Source organism: Myotis brandtii, unplaced genomic scaffold (assembly GCF_000412655.1).
Source record: "Myotis brandtii unplaced genomic scaffold, ASM41265v1 scaffold456, whole genome shotgun sequence".
NCBI lineage: Eukaryota > Metazoa > Chordata > Mammalia > Chiroptera > Vespertilionidae > Myotis > Myotis brandtii.
Genome location: NW_005367431.1, coordinates 469,154 through 476,566, shown reverse-complemented (window position 1 = coordinate 476,566; position 7,413 = coordinate 469,154).

Genomic DNA, 7,413 nt, shown 5'->3' with positions numbered 1-7,413 from the left:
TTAAGGCCTGGTACAAAAGACGCCTCCTCCATGGAACCCTCCCTGATTTTCCAGAGCCAAAACCAGCCTCTCAGTGCCCCCACGCATGTCCTCAGCCCCTCTCATGTGCTGGCTCCCTCACCTCACTGGGAGCTTCCTGAGGTCGGGTACCAGGTTCCAGGTGCTCAGCACCGGCCAGCCATAGAGGGGCATCAGCCAACAGCGGCTAAAGTGACTGGCAGGTCAGCAGCAGAGCAGGGATAAGGCCCCCGGTCCTGGGTTCCCTCCCCAGTGCTCCCACTCTGCCCAGGAAACCGGACTCACGCCCAGCCCAGTCGACTGAATTTGACTGATCATGTCTCAGAGGCTGGGAAGAGAAGTGGTGCTCGGCGTGATGGGCAGGGAGAGGGAACCCCACCCTGGCCCAGGAGGAACCAGACAGGCCTCCCATCCTCCGCCTGCCCCGCAGCCTGCTCGCCCTGCCCCCGGGCCACCTTCACTCAGGCCCTGCCCTCTCTGGCCTCGGGTGTTTCTGGAAGGTCCTCAAATGCAAAGACTGGAAGGGTCCCTGGGTCGCCCAGTCTGATCTCCCCACTTTGCAAACACAGAAGTAGAGGCTCAGAGGGAGCAAGGCTGCCCACGGTCACGGGGCAAGCCAGGAGCAGCTCACCTCTGAGACGTCAAATCTCAGGGAAAGTAGAACAAAGAAAATGAGGAAATAACAGTGACTTATCCAGCAGCAGCTCCCTGTCAACTAGCTGCCAAGTGGTGACCCAGCTGCACCTCCCCCAACACTAGCCCTCAGCACAGCCCAGTGAGGGAGGCCTGACTGCCCCACGGGGCAGAGGAGACTGAGGCTGTGCAAGGAGTCGCTGCCCACGTTCACTCTGCAGAGCTGGGATTCGAATCTGCCTCGGAGCGGGAGGCAGGCCTTCCCTCCCTGCTCTCTCCAATCCTCCCCTGAAACCTCACACACCCCTCAAGCCAGGCTCCCTGACAAGACCCAGGACACGCCTACAATAAGCTGCACACCCACAGCCCCCAGCACAGGGCCCGGCATACAGCTGGTGCTCAGTAAGTGTTTGCAGAATGGATGAATCAGCCAAGCAAAAGACAGGCCCCCAAACAACACGGCATCTTGGGAAGGGCAGACCGCTGCTCGCTAACGACCTCACCCTGGGCGTGTTGCTTAGCCTCTCGGGCCTCGGGGTCCCCATCTGTAAAGTGGGGTGGCAATGCCCACCTCATGGGGTCATGGTGAGAACTGAGATAGCACATGTAAGCACTTAGAACTGCCTGGTACGTAGCATGCACTCTCTAAGTATTGGCCATCACCACCGTCATTGTTGTCACCATCTGTGCCTACTTCCCCAACACAGAGAGTATCTTGAGGGCAGAAACCAGGTAGAATTCAGCTGCAGACATTCCCACCCGCCATCAAACCAGCCTGGCCATGAGGAGGTGGCAGCAAACCTGGGGGGGGCGGGCGGTGAAGGGTAGAGATAGACACAGTTACCCACACCCCAGCCGTGGGCCCTGGAGAGGGTGGCAGTTTATGGGTCCTGCCAGACACCCCAAGAAGCAAGACTATCTTTCCCCAGCTCCCACTGTAACAGCCCCCAGCCCTGCAGGACCCTTGCCTGCTCAGCCCCACACAGCCCCCCAGGCCCCAGCCCAGGGAGGCGACTGGCCTAACGAGCCACCCTAGAGCCCACAGTCAAACTGGCAATCAGTTTGCTGCAATTAGATTGCCCAGATCCCGCTGGTGATGGATTCTAAATTACCCTTATTAAAGTCTGGGCTGGTGACCAGGGCTGGGAAGGGGGGGCAGGACTGGGGGGCCTGATTGGCAATGCAGGGGGTACAGAGAGCTCTAGGAGGCCTTGGGCTGAGGCTGACCCCATGGAAGGCAAGTCCACGGCCCATCCCAGCAGCAGGACGAAGGCCCTCATCAGCATATTGCCCTTGCCCCGCCCCCATCTTAGAAAACGCCCGCCCTGAAGGGTGACAGGCCAGCAGAGGACATTTGGCTCAAGCGAACTCCCCAACGGGAAGGTGGCCCCTTGCCTCATTTTGTGAAGCAGCCTGAGGTCACCCTATGCGGCACAACAGGAGGCCGCTGCCCCGAGGGCGAAGGCGAGAGAGCAGGCCAAGCCCACAGCCTAACGGCCAGCACTAACGGGGCTGAAGGACAAGGAGCTCCATCTAATCAGACTAGAACACCTACATCCCTCAGCCTCTGCCCCTTGCAATTTGGGCGCATAAAGTTCAACCCCAAGGACAGCGGAGGCTGAGTCCTCACCTTCCTCGTTGGCTCCATTCCCCCCTTCCCTCTAATTAACTTCCCCGCTGCTCCCGCCCAATTCCTTGAGCGACTCCAATCTTACAAAGGGGCTGTGATGACAAGGTCAGCGATGGGACACAGAGTCCAGATTAGGTGAAGGGGCAACTGAACCCCCGCTCTACCGGTACCCGGCCTCGCGAGCTCTGGCAGGTGGTGGCACATCTCCAAGCCTCGAAGTGAGGGGAACGCCACCAGCGTCCGAGTGGCTGGAAGGCTCAGTGCGATCCCCTAAGGCTGGCGGACCAGGCCAGTCCTTGGGCAAGACCCATGCCATCTCCGGGCTTCAGGACTCTGTCCGTGGGAGGGCAGGCTGTGGGGCTGGCGGTCTCCCACCTCTGAGCTCCTATGCAAACATCACAGTCACCTGCTCAGAGCAGGGCAGGTGTGGTGAATGGAGCACAGCCCAGATGCTCCCAGCAGGACAGACAATAAAAGGAGCCTGGTGTCTCCGGGTCCCGGGCTAATGCTGCAAACAGCACGGTCTCTCTGGGGTCCAGGCTGGAAGAACCTAAGGCGTGGCCCAGCCCAATCCTTTGGCTCCAGACTGGACTGCAGGCTGCCAACAGCTCCGGAGAACCCACTGCCCGTGAACTCAGCACCCCGAGGGCCTGGAAGGTGCCTCCGCTAACCTGGCCCCAACCCTGCCGGCTCCACCTGGAAGTCCTGGCCCAAGTTCTCTCTCCCTCTTCGGGTGGCCCCCACCCACAGGGTTCTGCTCTGGGTCACTGTGATCATTCAAACTTGGTTCCCACTCTCCAAAGGAAAACCTTATCCCCACCCCCAAAAGCAATTCCTCAGGTGAGACGGAGAGGGACAGGAAAAGAGCAAAACGGAAGCAGGTACGTGGGAGAAATGGGCACTTTATTATTTCATGTTGCTCATTCCCAAATAACTGAGGCAGAGGTATTCTTGGCTCATTTAAAAAAAGAGGAGACTGAGGCTCAGAGAGGTTAAGTGATCACAAGATCACACAGCAAGAAAATGGGCAGAATTGGAACTGGCACTCTCCAAAGGAAAACCTTATCCCCACCCCCAAAAGCAATTCCTCAGGTGAGACGGAGAGGGACAGGAAAAGAGCAAAACGGAAGCAGGTACGTGGGAGAAATGGGCACTTTATTATTTCATGTTGCTCATTCCCAAATAACTGAGGCAGAGGTATTCTTGGCTCATTTTAAAAAAGTGGAGACTGAGGCTCAGAGAGGTTAAGTGAACTCAGCAAGATCACACAGCAAGAAAATGGGCAGAATTGGAATTGTATTTCAACCCTAGTCCAGCTGGCTCTAGGGTGCCTGTCCCTTCAAACAGACAGCACCAAGGCCTAGGGACTCAGTGGTGGGAAGGCAGACCTCAGCCAGCTGGGGCACGGATGTTGTAGAACCCTCTCCAGCTGGTATAAAAGGCCAGCTGTGCCCTCCACCCTCAGCAGCCAGGTAGGGAAGGGGCCGGAGCATTTGTCCAAGGCCGCCCCCACCCCCATCCCCCAGCTGGGCCCTCAGCCATTGCCGCTCAGACTCCCCTGTAATCACAGCTTCCTGTTTGGCGCTGAGAATAGGCCTGGTCAGTGGGGGAGGGGAGCGGCCATCCCTCTGGCCAGGGCCTGCTCTGGAGTGAGAGGGCCGGAAGTGAAGGCTACCCGGCCCCCTGGAATCTTGGGAGGCTGGGAGCCAAGGGAAGGGGGAAGGAGGGGTGTCAGTCAACAAATAGTTGCCCGGCTCTGGCCCGATGTTCCCAGGATGTGGGGGACCATGAGAGGGAACAGCCAGCCAAGCCAGGTGTCGAGGACCAGCCCAGACCCTGCTCCCTCCTGGGGTGAGAGGGGATGAGTGGGAACAAGGGGGTGGGGCTTGGGAGCGCTCCTGCCTCTGGCCACCCTGCCCCCCTCCCCAGACACAAAATCACAAGGCTCCAGGCAGCTGGGCGGGAGCCCAGAGCCACAGCGCCTCCGTCCCACCCAGACGTGGGAAGGCGAGTCTCCGCACTCAGACCGCAGGCTCGCCCGTGCGGCCCCTGGCCCCTCCCAGCCCACAGGTACACGCCTTGGACCCAGCAGGATTCTGCCAGCCTCCATCCGTCCCCCCAACCCACCTCCACAGGAGAGAACACGAAGCCCCAGCCCGGGCTCCAAAGCTCATACTCCTGGCTGCCTGCCTGCCTTCATTCATTCCCTCTTTCATTCATTCAAACCACTGAATTCTGGGCTGGACACAAAGTTGGCCTTGGAGGTTCAGCAAAGAACAAGGCAGCCACAGAGGCTGCCCCTGGGAGCTCATGGTCTATCAGGAAAGCATTCGGACTCTTCTCCTGGCGGCTGTGTGACTCCCACCAAGTCATGCCTCCTCTCTGAGCTCAGTCACTCGGGCCAGCGAGAACCTCAGGTGCAGTGGGGCCAGGGCTCAAGGATGGGGCGGCAGGGATGTAAACGTGAGCTCCACACAACGTCCTAAGGACCAGAGGGGATTAAAGGCAGGCCTGGCCATGAGGCAGAGTGAGCCCATCACTGGGGCAGCCACGGTGTGTCTAGGGGGAACGGTGGCTTTGCAGAGCCCTCTCATCCTCTGTTCTAGATATTCCTGTCGCCTGTGCCATGATCACATGGCCCAGACATGATCCCCCCCCCCCCATTTTGTTGACAGCCTGCGCAATTTACAAAGAGAGCTCTCCTGGCTCCACCCCACAGTGATGCTCACAGTAGCCCATTTAACAGATGACAGAGCCCTGTGAGGGGTGGAGGCCCTGGGCAAGCCCTTTCCCCCACCGAGCATCACCCACCTCCCAGGCTAAGGTGAGAATTAACTGAGAAAATATATGGGACACACCTGGCCCAGAGCCTGGCAAAAAACGGCCAGTTATGAAACAGGAGTAACATGGTCATAATTTGGGGGGTAGGAAGGCCCCAGAGGTGAAGTAACTTGCCCAAGATCACACAACAAGAGGAGAGGCAGCCCAGTCCTATCAGTTTGCCAGGCCCGAGCTCAACCCAGCTCTGCCCCCTTCCAGCTGTGGGACCTTGAAGCAGTCAACCTCCATGCCTCAGTCTCCTCCTCTGTAAAATGGGGGTTCTAGTAACGCCTACCTCCAACGATCACCATGAGGATTAAATAAAGTAGGTTCTATTATTCAGCCCTCAGAGACGAGAGGCCGCCTCCCAGATCCAACCCTCAGCCCCTGCGAGGCTGGGGAGGTGGAGACCTCCCCGAGTCCCGTCCCCAGCCAGCCTTCAGGAATGCTTTGCAGCCCCTTCTAGAAGGACCCCTCCCTCTCCCCCAGCAGCTCGGGAGGAAGGTCCCAGCTCCCATGGGAGGGACAGGGGGAGGCCTGTGTCGGACCCGCTTCTGGGGGAAGCTCAGTCTTACCCTTCTCCGCCCTTCAGGATGCCCTCACCCACCCCACTGCTGCTCTAGCATCATCCAGAGCCCAAGCCGGAGCTGCCCGGGCCCCAAGGACCCCAAGCCCCAGTCCATGAGGTGGAAGCAGCCATTTGTTTTCAAAAGGCCAAACTGTCTTCTCCAGCAGGGCTCAGCCCGCACCAAACCCCAACACGACCCAGAAACACGCTGGATTCGCAGCCGGAGGCAGTTCCAATCCCAGCTACACCATGAGGCTGTGGTAACCCCAGTTCAGTCCTGTAAGTCAAGTATTTGTGCCCAGTTGACAGGTAAGAAAGCCAAGGGTCCAGGCGCACTATGGCATGCTCATGTCACACGGTGAGCACGTGTGTAGCTCCCCTCCTCCTCCTCCTCCTCCTCCTCCTCCTCCGGACGCCCTCCCTGACCCCCGGGCTCCCTCCTGGAAAGGCCCGAGAGCTCACCGCACACAGGTGTGCTCAGTTACTCAAGGCGCTCATTTTCCCATCACATCTCTGCGCGGCTGGCACTGTTACTGTCCCCATTTTACACACGAGGAAGTTGAAATAGAAATCACTGACCCAAAATCGCACAGCAGGTGTCTGTCCCCAGAGCCCCTGCCAACTGGGCGCTAACAGGCCCTGTGGTGTCCGTGCCGGGCCCTGGCACAGGGGTCCCTGGCTTCTCATTTTCACAGTGAGAACAATCTCACCCGAGGAACCCAGCGTTCAGAGTCACTGGAGGAGCTGGAGGGGAGACGGGTGGGGAGCTCCTGGATGACTGACACGGTCGGGGTGGGGAAGGGACAGAACCACCAGGCCCCACGGAATTCCCATCCTCGTGGTCCCTCACTCCCCACCCCTACCACCTTCCCAACCTCAGAATGGCAACCTTGTACAAGAACAAGAATCGACATTGGCTGAGAGCTTGGTATGTGCCAGGCATTGTGCTACGAGCTTTACATGTGAACTCCTTTCATTCTCGTATTCTCCCCACTTTACAGAGGTGGGAACGAAGGCACAGAGAGGTTAAGGAACTTTCACGAGGCCACACAGCCACAGAGTAGTGAACTCCATCACTGGGAGTATTCAAGCAAGACTCAGGGGCCCCTAAAATCCCTGCCAGCCCTGAGCTTCTAAAAGCTCACATTTCCAGGATCCCCACACTCCAGGCCTTTCTGGGTGGTGACTTAAGGACAGCAGCTGAGGTGGCCCTGAAGGCAGATGTCCCTCAGAGTGATAGTCACCTGGTCTCTCAGAAGAGAGGACGCCCCAAAGCAGATGCCAGGACGGACACACACACACACACACACACACACGTCAACTCGTCACCATCTGCAGCATGAATGAGATCTGCTATTCCCACTGTGGTCACTCTGGAAGCTCCTCTCTCTCTCTCTCTCTCTTTCTCTCTCTCTCTTCTCTCCCTCCCTCCCTCCCTCCCTCCCTCCCTTTCAAGCTGGTGGGCAGACCTAGGGGCCATCTTGTCCCTCTGAGTCAGCCACTTCCCACCCCAATGATCTCCTTAGAGGACCCCGCCATGGAGGCCTCTCCTGGAGCCATCCCAGTTGGGGCTCTGCTGGTCTAACTCAGCCCCCCCTCCTGCAGGCATCACCCTTTTCCTCTGCTGTGGCATCCCTGGCAACTGGGCACCGCCCATTAACCCTTTGCCTCCCAGGCAGATGAGGTGATACCCCTCCTCCACAGCCGGACCCCCAGGGAAGGTGTGAAGCCTGGGGAGAGTCTC